This window comes from Excalfactoria chinensis, chromosome 3 (assembly GCF_039878825.1).
Source record: "Excalfactoria chinensis isolate bCotChi1 chromosome 3, bCotChi1.hap2, whole genome shotgun sequence".
NCBI classification, from domain to species: domain Eukaryota; kingdom Metazoa; phylum Chordata; class Aves; order Galliformes; family Phasianidae; genus Excalfactoria; species Excalfactoria chinensis.
The window spans coordinates 35559338-35576044 of NC_092827.1; positions in this window are offsets into that span (position 1 = coordinate 35559338).

Here is a 16707-nt window from a genome sequence, read left to right on the forward strand (position 1 = left end):
AAAAAAATAATAAATTTAGAATCTTATTAGCATCTTGTTTCAAAATAGTCATAGAAATATGGAGAGCTAGAATTACACCTCAGTTGGATGTTTCTCATGCAAGTGTCAGATTTACATAAACTTATTTAAAGCAAAGTTGAAATAAACAATATTGGCAAAATGTAGCTAACAAAGTAGTGCTGTCACACTGGAAAAAGTTTTGTTGCTAAATCTCCCATTCCGTTTTTAGTTTACATTGGTTACATTGTCAGAGAGTGAGCCTCAGCATAAACCAAAAAGATTTACCTTGAATTCTGTGCAGTATAGAATATGCAGTCATATTACACTAAGTTTTATTCATGTGCGTTATATCATCCTAACAAGGATGCACAAGTTCAGTCTTGATTGGAATTTTCTGATCAGCTGTGCGGATGGTCTTTGTACATTTCCATTACAATGACACATTACGACACAAACCAATATATTTCTTGGAATGTGTTCCTTTCTCTCTTTGTCACTGCCCCACCTTCTGTATCTTTTGTCTTGTCTACATAAAAGCAAAGCATTGCAGGAAATTTTTCCAGTCATTGAACTGGTTATCATTTCTTCTTCCAATATAATGCAATGAGATCAGTTGATGAGCAACAGATATACTTCTGTAGTTCACAGCATGTAAAAACTCAGTATATGTAAAAATATAACTTCTCAGACATCTCTATCAACATAGGTAAGTTTATGTAGAAATATTAATCAATACTAATATTAATATGATAAAAAAAGCTAGTGATTGATCACTCATAATATGGATGAATACATGTTTTGTTTGTATTTCGTAGATTTAATTTGATGTGGTAAACATATTCATTTTAGTTAGCTTATTTCCTTTTGATACTATAAAGATTATTCATATTTGCAAGTATTACTTCCTCTTCTATCCTCTTCCTCTCATTGCAATCTTCATTATATTTCTTTTCATATGATTTCTTTATTTTTAATGCAAAAAGTATTTAAGCATTTTCAAATAGTCCTTTATAGCTTAGATTATTTATTACAAACTAATTTAAATAATTAAAACAAACAAAAAATAGAAGTAAGAACAAAACCAAAAAAATCTATCTAAAACAAAATTAATTGCCCAGGGTAACCAAAATATATGTACTACATTACCTCTTATAAGCCTGATGACACAGAAAAATCGATGCATCATGCTTTCAAAATACTATTTTTATGCTTGTGCATAGTTTTTATATTATTTAATTATCTTCAAAGAACCATTCTGTTTTAGGAAGAAATATATAAAACTATTTAATCAATAATATATTTCCCTTTGATGTTATCATAACCCCTTTCCTTTTATCAGGGTATGAAGTGTTTATGGTTAAACAAAGCTTGCTGAATGTTTATTTGATTTATCAGCTTTCTGCAGGTGGTTTCTTTTCAGAAAATAAACTGAATATTTGGGCTTCTCTCCAGAACAGCCCATGAGCACATGCCTAATTTTAAGCATAATTTATTGTTTTGGTATTTTATTTTTTTTTTTGCCTGGATCTAAACTTATATTGGCATGAAATCTCAGTTTTGTTCTTTTTCTTTTGTCCTGTCTTTTCCTTCTTTTCTCATGAACTAGGAAACCGAAATAGTCCTAATTATGATGTAGTACAAAATTCTATGGAGGAACGTAAAAGTTTTGCCTGTTCACACTATGAACTGTGCAAACACCTGGAGACTTTATCTTTAGTTCTATATACATCAGCTTGTCACCATTTTTCAACAGTTAGTTTATACTATGACACCATAAGTGGGAGCCTAAATCATTTCTCTGTTTTCTACTAGAAAAATCACAGCAGTTATTGTGGTGGCTTTTTAACCTACAACATGGTGATAAAATAGTATGATGTAAACATTTGAATTTGTCAAACTTTCTCTTACTGTTTGCAAACTGAACAAGAACAGCACAACACTGGTGCATGTATCTCTTTCACATGACAGAAAACAATATCACAAGTGAAAAAATTGTAAACATGGCTAGTAAGGGCAGAAAAATCTGTGTGTATCACTCATAAACTAGAAACACTGCTTAAAGCTATGAAGTGAATAATCATAAATTTCCAAAGTACAAGAACATCTGAGGTATGTCCAGGCATCTACATAAGGCCATTAGAATTGCAACAGAAGCTTTCTCCTTATGGTCCACGACTTTTGTGTGAAATTCAGAACGTTGTACAGACTTAAGATTTAACTTAAAATAAAACAAAACAAAACAAAACAAACAAAAAATTCAAAAGTAACTGTTCCTGCAAAAAAGGCTTAGGTTCTATTTCTATAGCAATCCAATTCCATGAACTGATCAAAATCTTTTTTCTGTATGTCTGACGTCTCCTTGTAACTAGAATCTCTCCCACTTTCTTATTTCAGACACAGAATCCAAGACTCTCCTCTAGTAAGTCAACTGCTGGGTTGCTATTACTCTGATCAGTGTTCCGGACAATGTCTTGTGTTCTTTTAACTACACTAAAGAAGCTCACTTTCAGAAATTCCCTCTCTTAGCCTAAATATGGAATGTAACCAGACACATCTGATAACAATAATATTGTTTGAAAAGAATAAAGAATTCCTAAAATATCTTTAAATCTGCTGGCCAGAAGGAAGGAAGGAAGGAAGGAAGGAAGGAAGGAAGGAAGGAAGGAAGGAAGGAAGGAAGGAAGGAAGGAAGGAAGGAAAGTAGGAAGGAAGGAAGGAAGGAAAGGATCTTATGGTCCACTGTCACTTTTAGCACATAGTTAAATCAATAAACACAAGTTTTATTTTACTTATCCTTCTCTTTGTGTAATTCTCTGGCAAATAAGCCTCACCTCATTTAAAAATATGACAAATAACTATATTTAAATGTTTCATAAACATTAATTAGAAACTTCCCATCATCTTAGTAAAAGAAAGGGATAGCAACCCTGTTAAATTAAACTAGATAGGAATTATAAAGAATTAAGAACTGAACATAAGCCAGAAGGGCTGCATCAGTGTAGCAAGCAGATCAAGGGAGGTGATTTCCCCCCTCTACACTCTTCTCATGAGATCCCACAGTGTTAAATATTCAGGAAAAAAATGAAGATATTAATAATGACCATTTAAAAAAAAAAAAAAATAGCTTTCAATGACTTAAAATACCACCACGGATATTTCGTGGCAGAAAAACAGTGTTAATTTATCAGAACAGCATTTATTCACCTTTACCATCCCCTGCTTATTTATTCAGTATGCACCCTTCAATTTTGAAGAAAAAGCAGACTGGGTGATACAAGTGATGTGCTTTCTTTCCCTAGTACTGAGTCACTGAATCAGCTGGCAAACTTCTAATTGCAGGGAGTGTGACATAATTAGCGTATCACATACACTCCAATAAAGTCTGCCTTCTACCTTCCTTTACCAGACTGTCTTTAACTGCTGACTACTAATCTGTGTCTTATATTTCTAATACAGCAAATATTGATCTCATTCTTCTCAAATTTCTCACTACAGACTAGGGATCCTTGCTCAGTCCCCAGAAACATCACAGCATAATTATCTCCAATCCTATTATTTTTCTCTGAGGACCTTTCTGCTAAAGCACCTTCATCTTTCTTACTGTGAGGATGGTATCTAAACAGAAATGAAACAGGGTACAATTCCCAGCCATAGAGTGGCACAGAAAACACTTAGCCACAGCTTAAGCATAGCATACGGACTGTTTTGCAGTTTTGGCCACTGAAGTCTAGAAAGTCTTAACACTGTGTGTGATACCTATATTATTGATAAGATCTTTTGCATTACAAAATGAAGGTTCTGAAGCAGAAAGCACAGTTCTTGTTCATACGCCACCTTCCTTATTTATACAAGTCTTGATCAAGAGATTTTCAGAATTTCTGTTGTGAAATTCAATGTGTTCTCCATTTTTATGAAGTAACATTTTGTCTTGTTTTAAAGAGTATCAAAAATCCATTTGAATAGATGCAGATAGCTTTCACAAACAAAGAACCTTTCATAAAGTTTAGTATAAGATCAAAAGTGACTGAAAACAGAGCCAGATAGCTTTAAAAGTAGCACGCTCACTGGCTTCAACCATAATCCATCTAAAAATATCTATATGAATTATTTCTTTTTCAACAGTAAAAATATTGTTAGCCTCATGTTAAAAATTCATATAATTCAGAAAAAAAAATAGAGGAAAAGGACGGACATGAAGGCTCCTGGGAACAAAGCACAACTAATCTGGAGTAGTGAATTTCCTGACAATTAAAAAAAAAATTCTTTTAAATAAATTATGAGTCACCAAATACTTCTTTTACCTAAGTATGTTTAAAACAATACATCAGTTGCCATCCATGTTCCTAACTCAGTCAAGTTGCATAAAGCTCAGTCCCATGCATTAAATGTGCTGGAATTCACCAGACCATTTTAGATTTCCCCAACAAAGTTAAGGCTTGCATAATTTATAGAGTCTGCTGTTTGAATATAAAACATTATTGTTCATTTATTTCTCAGTAACACTCATGAAATACATCTGAATCTCCACTGGAACCAAAAAGAAAATATAGCAATAGAATAGGAGATCACAAGAAATAATAACAAAGGTAATTTTTAAATATAGTGACATCAGTGTTTTCTACTGCCAAGTACAGATAAGTGAATAAATAAAATTCTAATTTTGAGCATAAAGCAGGAAAGCATAACATTTCTTTGTGCTTCATACTGTTATTGGCCTTGCCACACTTGTCTTTTTGTGAATCTAGTTCTTATTCCCTACCGTATGCACTGTCATATAACCCTTTTTTTCTTTCTTCCTCTGAGATAGTCATAACTTCATCTCTTAAAAAATGATGAGCAATAGATATCAGGCCAGCGAGTGATTTAAAAGCTTTCCTAAAATGTATATAGTTTATTAGATTTTAATAATTCAAACAATTTCTATTTTTCTGATATCTTTTTAAAAGTGAATAAAGTTAGTATCAAAGTTCCAGCTTTTGAGAAATTGACTAACATATCTGCTAATTTGAAATGTGTCATCTTAATACACATTTATTATGGTCAATAGACCTTAAATTACTCCTGATTTAGCATTCAAAAAGACATTTCAAGGCAGTATTTTCACTGTAACTAAAAGACATTAACTCTGGTTTTTGTTCCTGAAATTAGTGGACCTATAAGACTTAATATAAGTGTGAGAGAACAGAATGGATAAATTAAAGACACAAGATATTGTATATTTTCATAAATGTAATAAATAATTATCAATCCTATTAATTACTTACCTCATATGTTACTGGTTCTAAGGACAATTTCCCTAAGTCTATATTTATGCAGGCTGGCACTCATCCTGCAGCTATCAAATAGTACCAAATGTGCTTCCTTTTGTAAGAAAGATAATAGGTTATATTTGGAAACATTTTTTAAAATGCAAGATAAGTACAATTTAATAAAGCATTCAACTAAAACTGGATTTAATATTCTCCTTTAATTCTATTCCATTCACAATTTTTGCCAGCTTCATCACTATTAGACTATGAATGCCTCCCCATTTTGCACTATTCAGCTGTGTATTACAGTGTGTAGGATTAATCTCAATTATATTAAGACATCTAAAACTTAAGTATCTTGTCGAAAAGTATCATCTGATCACATAGTCAAGTAGTAATCTAGTCATTAAAGAAATAGATATGAACACCCTCAGGGGTTGATTAATCTCATCCTCAGTTTACTATCAAAAATATAAAGGATCAATTTTTCTAGGGGAGATTCTTACTGGTGGCAACTGAAATATCTTGCAGATAGAGTTTTTTGTTTGATTGGTTTGTTTTCTCTTTTCACCACACCCTGACACTGCATCTACTGCAGGTGGTCAGAAGAAGCTTTTACACGTAGTATCATCTATCATCTCCTCTTTCCAATGGGATTCAAGAACATGCAGGTCTAATTCTCCACAATAGTCAGTGAGAGTTTATGAAATACCATAGGAGCTCACTGGCTGGAGCCATATTCTGTTTTAATCTCTATTTTATATATTTATATATATATATATATATATAGAGAGAGAGAGAGAGAGAGAGAGAAATTCTATATATATATATATAGAAAGGGTGTTATTTTCAATTATTTCTTATCTATTCAATCTCTTTTATTTTTTATAGGCAATTGGGATAACCCATCAGAATTTTTAATGTTGACATACATAAGGAATCATAGGAATCACAGGGGTTGGAAGGGACCTAAAGAGATCACGGAGTCCAACCCCATTCCTAAACCATGTACCCTACAATAGCTTGCACTTTTGGCATCCTGACAGGTTTTGAATATCTCCACAGGAGCAGCCCATTCCAGCACCTTACCTTTCTCTCAGGGAAGAAGCATTTCCTACTGTCCAGCCTGAATATCCCATGGAACAACCTGAGGCCTTTCCCTCTAGTCTTATCCCTATTTATATTTATACCTCACCACAGCCTCCTTTCAAGTAACTGTAGAGATCTATGAAGTCTCCCCTGAGCCTCCTCCAGACTAAACAATCCCAGTTCCCTCAGAGGCTCCCCATAAGACTTGTGCTCCAGACTTATCTTCTTCGTTGCCCTTCTCTGAAATCATCCCAGAGCCTTGATGTCTTTCTTGTAATGAGGAGCCCCAAATTGAATACAGTACTTCAGGCGCAGTCTCACCAGGGTTAAGTACAGAGAGATGATTGCTTCCCTTCTCGTCCTGGCAACACTATCTCTGATACAAGCCAGGATGCCATTGGCCTTCTTGGCCACCTGGGCCCACTGCTGAATCATGTTCAGCAGATTGTTGACCAATACCCTTGGGTCCGTTTCCTCTATACTGTATTCCAGACAGTCTGCTTCAAGCCTGCAGAGTTGTCTAGGGTTATTGTGGTTAAAGTTCAGGACCCAGAACTTCGGTGTTGTTAAACTTCATCCCACTGGTTTCAGCCCAGGGATTCAGCCTATTCAGATTGCTCTGCAGGGCCTTCATTCCCCCAGGTAGATCAAGACTTCCCGCAAAGTTGGTATAATCTGCAAATTTGCTGAGGGTACAGTCAGTGCCCTCATCCAGTTATAAACTCTGTTTTAATATACCTAAACATGGATATTTTAACTGATTTTCAAAAGCCTGAATATCTGCAAAGAACTTAGCAGAAACTCCTAGAACAATGCTGTGAGTAAATCTTTGTTTCCATAGCAGAAATTATTCCTAATATACAACCGATAGTGCAAGAAAAAAAGCTGCAAGCTGGATAGGTATTTTAATTAAATAAGTAAAACTCATGATTTTTTTCAGTATATACTAAGCAGATCTGATGAACTTCTAAGGAACATATGGGGATCCATTATCTGAGATTTTTATTTAGCTCAGCCTGTGCAGGACAGTGTGCCTTAAGATGTTGTATTACAAAGTACTCAGAAAATGAAGTCTCTATCAACTTTCCATAATCTTTCTTATTTCACCTGCTTCTTTGAGATTATTTAACCTTTTTTTCTGCGTATCCATTTCCTTAAGTATTTCCAATTTCTTCATGGGCTACCAACTTTCCTGAACGAAATGTTCTTCTATTTCTTTGTCAAACTTTCTACTAATCCCCTGATCCCTACTTGAAAAAAAGTTCTTTAACCAGCGTTGAATTAATTCTTTTCTTCTATTTTTTTCCATTTTATAGCAGCTGAATTAAATTTTTTATTCTTTGAATCTCTCATCTATATTTCTTTGATTGTATTAAAGAGCATAACCTGATATGATGAATAGCCAAGACTCATCATAAAGTGTCAGCAATTGTTTTTAGCTGAAAAGGAATACGAGGAAGACTTAGAACAAAGCTGTGTCTTTGTCTTTCCTAGACAGGGACACTGGGGAGAAGCATAAATGCTTCATCTTAGACTTTGGAATCATATCACAAGACTTCTGCTCTGCTTTTAAATATGTAACTTATGTCAACAATGACTCAATTATGGAAGTCACAATACTAAGAGTAATGCTGGAGGTAAAAAAAAAAAGGGGGGGGGGGATTAGTTTATGTATTATTTTATATTTGAATACAGTTAAAGCTAAAAATTCCTTTATGGAAAATATTCATGCCCTTCTATATTTTCATTGATAAAGCAAAAATAAGCCTAATTCTCCCCTTAATCATTCTAGTCTCGCTAGGACTATTTTTTCACTTTGAAGCAGTTAGTGTCATGAACTATACAATTGATTGGTTAGGCAGTAACTGAGCTACAGTCTGCTAAACTGAATCAGTGATGCGATGTTCCAAGGGAATTTCCCCTTTTCCAAAGTAATAAGGTTGTATCAAACTGATTAACAAAACTGCTATCTAATGATGATAGGATATTACTGAAAGTCCATAAAATTTCATATTTTTTTGCTTCTGATCATGAAACCACTAGCCCTTTAATTATGTCTGCTCTATTTTCAAAACAGTTTGGTTCATCTCACCTGGATCCATTTGTTAATGGTCCTGTCATAATGGTGTCAGAATTTTTCTTGTTAAAAATATAAAAATAAAAAAATAAAAAAGGAAAGAAAAAAGTTAGCTGCCCTTATTTGATGTGCATATATGTCTGGGAAATTATATTATTTATTAATCACTCTTCTTAAGCACCTAGATGAGGAATATCAGCTTCAATTCAGTATGAGTTTCAAGTCAATAACCAGCTTCTAGGAACACTCTTCAGCTTTTTCCAAAAGTCTGATGTGAGTTTCCTAAAAATTACTTTTTAAAATTGATTTCATATCTCTCAGTAGATCTGGCTCAGTTTTCAGATTGAAATCTACTACTGTTACAGCTTATGAATCCAAGTGAACAGACCTAAAATTGAGATCTGCCTATGAAGGCTTCTTCAAGAAAATAAAGGATGACTTTTTATATTTATCTAAAGAAAATATGGGAAAAGGAGCAGTTGACTTTAGTTCCTTCTCTAAGGACTATTCAAGAACTTTATGTTATAACTGAAAAATAACAATAAAGGAGTGAATTAACTAACTATTCAGCAGCTGAAAAAAAGGAGGAAATACTTGCAAACGGCTTTTGGCCTAAAAATAGATGCTAAATATTGTATTGTGAAAATATCAGTTTTGAATGGTAGGTCATTCTAGGACCAACTTTTAGACCAAGCTGTTCTCAAGTTACATTTTCTACAAAGTGTCTGGCTCAACATACTGAAGACTGAAATTATATATGTTTAGGAATGAAAAAGCACCTGAATGGCCTAGCTGTAAAGATGGAAGATTACTGCTCATTTGTAAATGTCAAATTATTACTCTGTTATCTGCCTGAATACTGAGACAGCACCCTAATAATCTAAGTCCTTTTATTAATACACTACAGTAACAAAATTTCAATATATGCTAACTTCTCTATAAACTGCTGATGTAATGGAATAGCTGTGCAGCTATATGCACACATATAATTAACAATGAGAAGTCTCTTATGTTTCTTACAACATTTGGAAAATCTCAATGATACATTTCTGTATCTAAGATTATAACAATTTCTCTGTTTTTTTAATGTATTTGTGGTAGATTCACCAAGTCTTTTTCAGTAACTCCTAAACTTTTTCTTATTTCATATAGCAAATTAAGCTTTTGTTCTTATATAGAAAAGGCCAGAAACTCTCATCTGGGACTAACAAAGAAAGGTTTAGCTTCAGGGTACCTGGACAATCAATTGTTGCTTAATTAGGTTTGTAATTACTAGTGACTGTCTCATTATAAAAAGCAAATTGTATTGATGTGCCACTTGAACTTATACCCATAGCATTAGTGTGTGGTCATAAACATCAGTAATTCAAGCTGCACATCAGTACTAATGTTTGCTTAGATCCAGAAAGCAATTCTAAAAGTAGTAATAAAGTGGCAGAACAGGACAAACATTATCTTATTCTGGGCAAAAGAATTTCAGATTTTTATTCTAGCAAACTTGAACTGGATTCCCATGTAGTTCAGATGCAGTCAAGCCAATACTCAGTAAAAAACAGAGTTCTGACAGACTGATAGATAAGAAACTCGTGAAATAAACAAGCAAAATAGTGGTCATATGCAGATATAGGTGACAAAGCAATTGGCTCAGCCAGGCCAAAAATCTGAAATGTGACATAACTAAAGTCAGATTGAGCTAAACAACCTACCTCAATTTAGCAGTCATATGAGAGACATGGATGTCTCCAAAAGGGATTAATTCACCTCAGATAAGATGAGTATTTGAAATTCATACAATTATATGCTTCAGAATATATTTATATTTCTTCCTCTAGAAGGCTGGAGTGATTCTTTCAGATTCCGATGTCTCTTTTATATAGCTGAAGATACATGAGAATAATCCTTCCAAGTGTTTCTTTGCCTAAATTCCCTGAGGGATCTGATTAGGCATTCCTTCTCAGAGCATGCTTAATTGGTACTGGCTGTTTTAAGCCCCATATAACTGAGTCTAACAACTCACGTTTTATCCAGTGTCTTAATGACTAAAGCAAGGTATTGGTGCCTGGTGCCAATTCACTACTCATCCTAAAATTCCCTACTTTTCAGGATGCTACTTTGACCATATCGCTGTGGACTATACAGAGATGAGAAAGTCACATCAAATATGAATGTTGGAATGTCTGTGTGACCTGTTAAATTGCTCTGCTAAAACTTTCATGTTAGAGCAATTGCTTCCACAGTTTAAGGTAAGAGCCATTGGACTGGAGTCTGAATATAAATTTTGGTTTAACATGCAAAACCAAGGGACAAAAATAAAAATAAAAATAAAAATAAAATAATTTATATCATTACAATCTTCACTACCTGTAATATTTATATAATGTAAAAAGAAAAATAAAAAAAGACACCAAGTAAACAGAATAATTTTACTAGAATTGAAAAAGGTCTTTCCTCTCTGCTTTTTAATATATTAGCATACAAGAAACGTGGTTTTTTCCTCACATTCAAAATGAACCTAGGTGAATACACAAGACATTGTGTAAGCAGAAGTGCATGGGTGGAAGTAAACACATCGTACTGTGAGGAAAGTAAACCTCCTTAGTTTTCATCTACTTTCAGTCAGCTCATAGTGATCAAAAAAGTGAAAATTTATTTTAAAAAAGCAAAAAATATTTGTAATGAATGTGCATTCTTGAACTTCAGGCTACCATTACCATTTTTTCTACATTTTCCATAAGGTTCTACCAAAGAAAGAAGTCTTAAATAACTGGTTAAACAAGATTTTGTTCTGCTGGTTGTCACAGTAAGGGGAAAAGGATCCAAAGCAACAAACACTGTTGTACTTTCTGTAAATACACTGTAATTATGCAATTATGTGCATGAGTGAAAAACAGAAACCTATTTGGAATTCCACAGACTTATTAAGGGCAGCATGATATACTTCAAGATATTCTTATTTGCAAGGTGCTAATTATAAATAAAGTTAACATAATTTGATAGAAAATATATTCTAATGCCTGTCTTCTTGGTAAAAAAGAATATTCTCTAAACCAGGAAAAAACTAGAGGGCTCGAATCCCGGGAGCTGGACTCGATGATCTCTAAGGTCCCTTCCAACTCGCATGATACTATGATACATAAATTAATACATATGTATATATACAGTTAAAATTGCACAGGCACATCTATCAAGTCTGAAGGTCAGCTTTATTCTGTTTATACATACTGAGTCCCAGGAGCTACTTAAGAGCAAAGGATTTCTCAAAATGACTGTAGAATCATAGAATGGTTTAGGTTGGAGGGGACCTTAAACATTATCCAGTTCCAACCCCCATGACATGGACAGGTTTACCAGCTACTGGGTCAAGCTGCCAAGGACCCTACCCAACCTGGTCTTGATTGCCTTTAGAGATGGGCATTCACACGCTCTCTGGGCTGAAACTAAGTACTGATTATTGAATCTGGATATAGCCTTAGAGAAACACTAACCCCCTCCCCTTCCCAGCTATTTTGTATAATATGTTTAAAATAAAATATGCTCCTTTGTACTTGAAAAATTGGCTTCAACAAATAGTGTATAATTTCAAATAATGAAGCCCTTTTACTGTCTTGCTCTTAGTGGTGTAACTTCAATACTCAGCAAAATCAATATTTATTTTGCTGCATGTTTAGAACCAAATAATTGAAATTTCAGAAGGGTAGTGAGCTATGGAGCCTTTGTGCAGAGGAAATAAGGCATTATAATGACAATTCTTTCAGTAGAAATACAGTTCTCAATGTAATTGGTGCAACTTTTGAAAGCACTTTTTTTTTTTTTTTTTTTTTTTTTTTTTTTTTTTTTTTTTTTTTTTAAGCACTGTGATAAGAATACAGGTGTGTAAAATGAACTCCTGAAAACCCCAATGGCACTTCAGTGTCATTGGCATCAAAAAGAAAATCCACATTGTTCTCAGTATTACTGCTGCATATAAGCCATAGAAACTCCACTCAAAGAAGAATATTATACAGATTCAGACAAAAGTGACAAGACTTGTGGACAAGTCTACTGCTATAAATGAGCTGTAAATGCTTTAAAGCTAGGAATAGTTCCAGCTGAACCCTGGCTCCTCTAAAAAGTGAAAATAAAAAGAAACCATCTGTATAAAGGCAATACTTAATTCATATTTTCACTTTTAGAGAAGAAAGGATTCTCCCTTATGATATAAAATCAGGAGAATCTGTAGGTGAAGAACAAGTCAAGGTTAATATAAATTATGTATCTGCTATTTAGTTGCAAGGCAGAGAAAAAAAATCCTGACTTTCTTATCAAAGAATTACTGCAATATTATTTCAAAGGTATTCACTGTCATTGTAGTATCATAGTTTTATAACGGAAGTAAGCATGAAGGTTGAACAGTTTATTTAATGAAGCAGTAGCCTTTCATCCCTATAACTGTAATTTAAATCCATTTTTCAGTCCTAAATAGAATAAGTGGTTTCATCTTTGTCCCTCATGGACAGTAATTTGACACAGTTTAGATCAACTAACATCTGTTTTGTCAGTGGAACACCAAACTTCAGCTACCATGAAGGCTGAAATTTCACTTTTTAAGTAAATCACTTTTCAAAAATATGCTTTGTGTGCTTATAAATAAATAACAACAACTCAAATTATAAAATGTACACTCTACTATAATCTCCGGCTTTTCTCATTGTAACCCCCATTGCAATAGAAATTTTCCCTCTCCGTCTTCCATATTAACCCCTTTAAAGTCCAGAATTTAACATTGAACTTTGTGCTACCTCTATTATTTTATACAAAATGCCACTGAAAGCTCACTTCAGAAAGATTAGGGAATATTTTACACATATTTCTACAACCTCCTCTTTCACCAAAATTTCATTTTTCTCTCTGATTTTTTTTATGTTTCTTTTTGTTTTTTAAAGAGATAAAGTAGACTAGAATCTCATTCTCCAGCAATTCAAAATGTGTCAATGTATATCGTGAACATTTAGACTTGAACTACTTCACTCATTTCTTTTTCAGTTTTTTGCTTTTCTTTCTAGAGTTTTGTCTCTAATGTTTTATACTAACTCTACCTTTTTTCAGCTTTTTTTTTTTTTCTTAAGTTTCTATAAGATTTTTTGTCTAGATCTGAAACTATTCATCTTAGCACACCACAGTAACATCTGCTTGAGTAAAGACCTAAAGGACGGTGATATTTTAATAAGAAACTTTACAGAAGACCTTGGAGCTATTTCTTGGTTATCTAATCTAGGAAATTGCTTGCTTTTGTTATTATTTTCCATAATATGAGTCATTTTTATAGCTGTAACTGATAGGGATAAATTTGAGAACGTTTGTAGATGTCAATTTAGTGATATAATTTTAACAGGCATAATAAAAATGTAAATTACTTTTTGTGTGTGGCTTTCCACACACAAACACTGATGGTTAGAGATCCTGAAGCCAAATCTATCAGAGTTGATTTGCACTGCAAAATCATCTAGTGATTCTGTAAGCTAAATTTAACATAGGCAAAATTTCAGTTTTCGGGGTGTATGGCAGTTTCCTTTTAATATCAGTGAATTTTCTGAGCATTTCAGCTTTCAGATAAAGAACTCAGAAAACCCATTTTCTTCAAGAAATGTTGAATGATTCTCATTGTGTGTAGTGAAAGTTAGGAACGTTTGTGTGTGCGTGTTTTTTTTTTGTGTGTGTGCATGTGTGTGTTTGTTTGTGTCCACATTTCAGTCATATACATCTCCGCTGACTTGGATTAAGGTCAGTTACATACATAATACTGCTTTGGAAACCTCTTTTTTTCTTCATGTCTATCTTTGTAAAAATGAATTCGTAGCCTCCTACTCCTATGATTTAATGGGAAAATTTTGATTGTTTCTGTTGTTCCTTATGCATATTCTGCACTCTGTATTTTATTTCAGCTTGCTGAGCTCTATCAGATGCTTCTGTTTCTTTCTGAGTAGTGAGAGCTAAGATCTAATACATGTTTGCAAAGGCTTTACTAAGAGCAAATCCTGCCTTAGCAAAAGCAGCTTCAAAAGCATTGCATTTTTATTAACAGCAAATTTGTTTTAAATATTGTGTTTGTATAAATTAAATTGTGATAATAAATTCAGAACTAATTATATTTAGCATTTTGCTGGTACATTCACTAGAATATTCACTTTCTGTTTTGTTTTGTTTTTCTGTCTTTCTTTTTAATCTTAAGAAGTATTATCCTCACTTTGTTGCTTAGATGCAATAGGAGAAATAGACAGTTGATTTCTGAATGGTTCACATCTTGTTTGCTTTGAAGGCACAACATAAAGCAATTTAAGAATGAATAACTGATAATTAATGTAGTACTGAAAACAAGATAGTGCTTTTATCTATTGCTCACAGACTGTGGAGTACACTTATGTAATTTATAATTAAACAATATCATGAGTGTATAGAAAACTGAGGAAATGATTCTCCCCCTTATCCAAAATTATAATATACCCATTGCTGTGGACAGAATTTATCTCAATTCAACATACCTTATTCACTGCAATCCTGAAGCAGTCAATGAACTCAGAACATGGAAAAGAATCACTGAAACACGTTTTACTCTAAATAGTATGATAATCCAGATTACTGTTGATACATGAAAACAATTTAAAAAGCGCGTTACATGTGACAGTGATGGTTTACTGAACTGAACCCAATTCAGACAGAGCAGAAATGTTTGCTACAGTTATCTGAAAGTTGATTACTTCTCTGAAAAATAGACATATATTTAGACTAATATTTTCATTTATTTCTCCCTACAAAATCTTTCCCTTACAAACAAAGAAATAAATAAATAAAATTGCAAAACCCTTTAGCACAGTAAGATTTGAATAGTAGCAAACTGTGAGCTACTTCTTGGGGAAAAATAGCAACAACAACAAAAAAAGAAAAAAAAATGTGAATCCAAGAACTGGATTTCACTTTATGTGGCACTTAAATTCACCTTTCTAATCAGCCTAAAATACCACAACAAGGAGCATTTCAAAGTGTTCATTTTTACAAAGCTTGTTCAGAGCCTCTTTTCTCAGTCTCAAAAGCTTTCATGAGCAGAAAGGCTGAGACATGAACACAGTCTTGTCTGCAGAACTGCAATCATACATCACACAGATTTTGCTGCTCTGTTTTTCATGAGAGAGATTGTAATAGTAGCTGATTTCGGATTCATTTACTTATTAAAGATCTTGTTATTTGATCTTAAGTATTTCTTATTAAATACTTTCGACAGAAGGAAAAGCTATTTAAATCCTCTGATTATAAGTGATATGCATGTACTATTAAAAAAAAAATGGTTATATTTTGCTGTTTATTACTATGCAGTCATGATTTTTCAAGAAGATGCATTTGTCGCACCTTAAGGTATACGCTGTACAGCTGACATCTGTTATTATATATAGGTCTGGATCTGTAAAGATATTACCAATGAAAAATCTATGATACTATTAAATTAAAACTAACATCAACCTCATCATCGTCATGAAAGAAAAAAAAAGAAAGGCCATAGAAGCAAATATCTCATTATCAAGTGTGACACAGATTTAATTTGCGTAATTTTTTATGAATGTTTGCTTACTGGGCTGTGGCCTTTACATTTTCTTATTTCTTCAAATATTTAAAGCCAGTGTTGCTGATTTCTTATTGACAAAGTATCTCCACAGTAAATGAGTAATAAATCCAACAGTGTCTTCATATGCCAGAAGTCCCATGACTGAACACGTTTTGCAAAATATCTTGATTCTTTGGAAGAATATTAAAAAAAAATCTTTTATGAGTATGATATCAAAAAGAGAAGTAATATCTGCACTCAGGAATCCCAGACTCTTATTCAGGAATGATCATTCAATAGAGAACTTTGTCATGGGTAGATAAAATAGATGAAAATTTCAACATTTTATTGTTTTTCAGAATAATTATTTATTTAAATATTTTTTCTTTGAAAAAATGAAAACCTCTGACATGCAGCAGATTTTATATAACATTTTAAATAGAAATAGTTTAGTTTCTCATGTTTTAAATAGGTGAATAAATTTCAGTGTGATATTCCTTAGAAATAAAAATATTTCCATACATTAATGTTGCATTTTGCTATTTATTCTGATCACTGACCTCAACCATTAGTGAGGATATTTAGATATGTGTACATTTAAAATTGGGATGTTTTATTTATATCTAAATGCAAATATAGAATATCTCATATTTTTAACTGTTTGTTGTTGTTGTTGTTTGTTTGTTTTTGTGACTTTTTTATTTTATTTTATTTTTTGC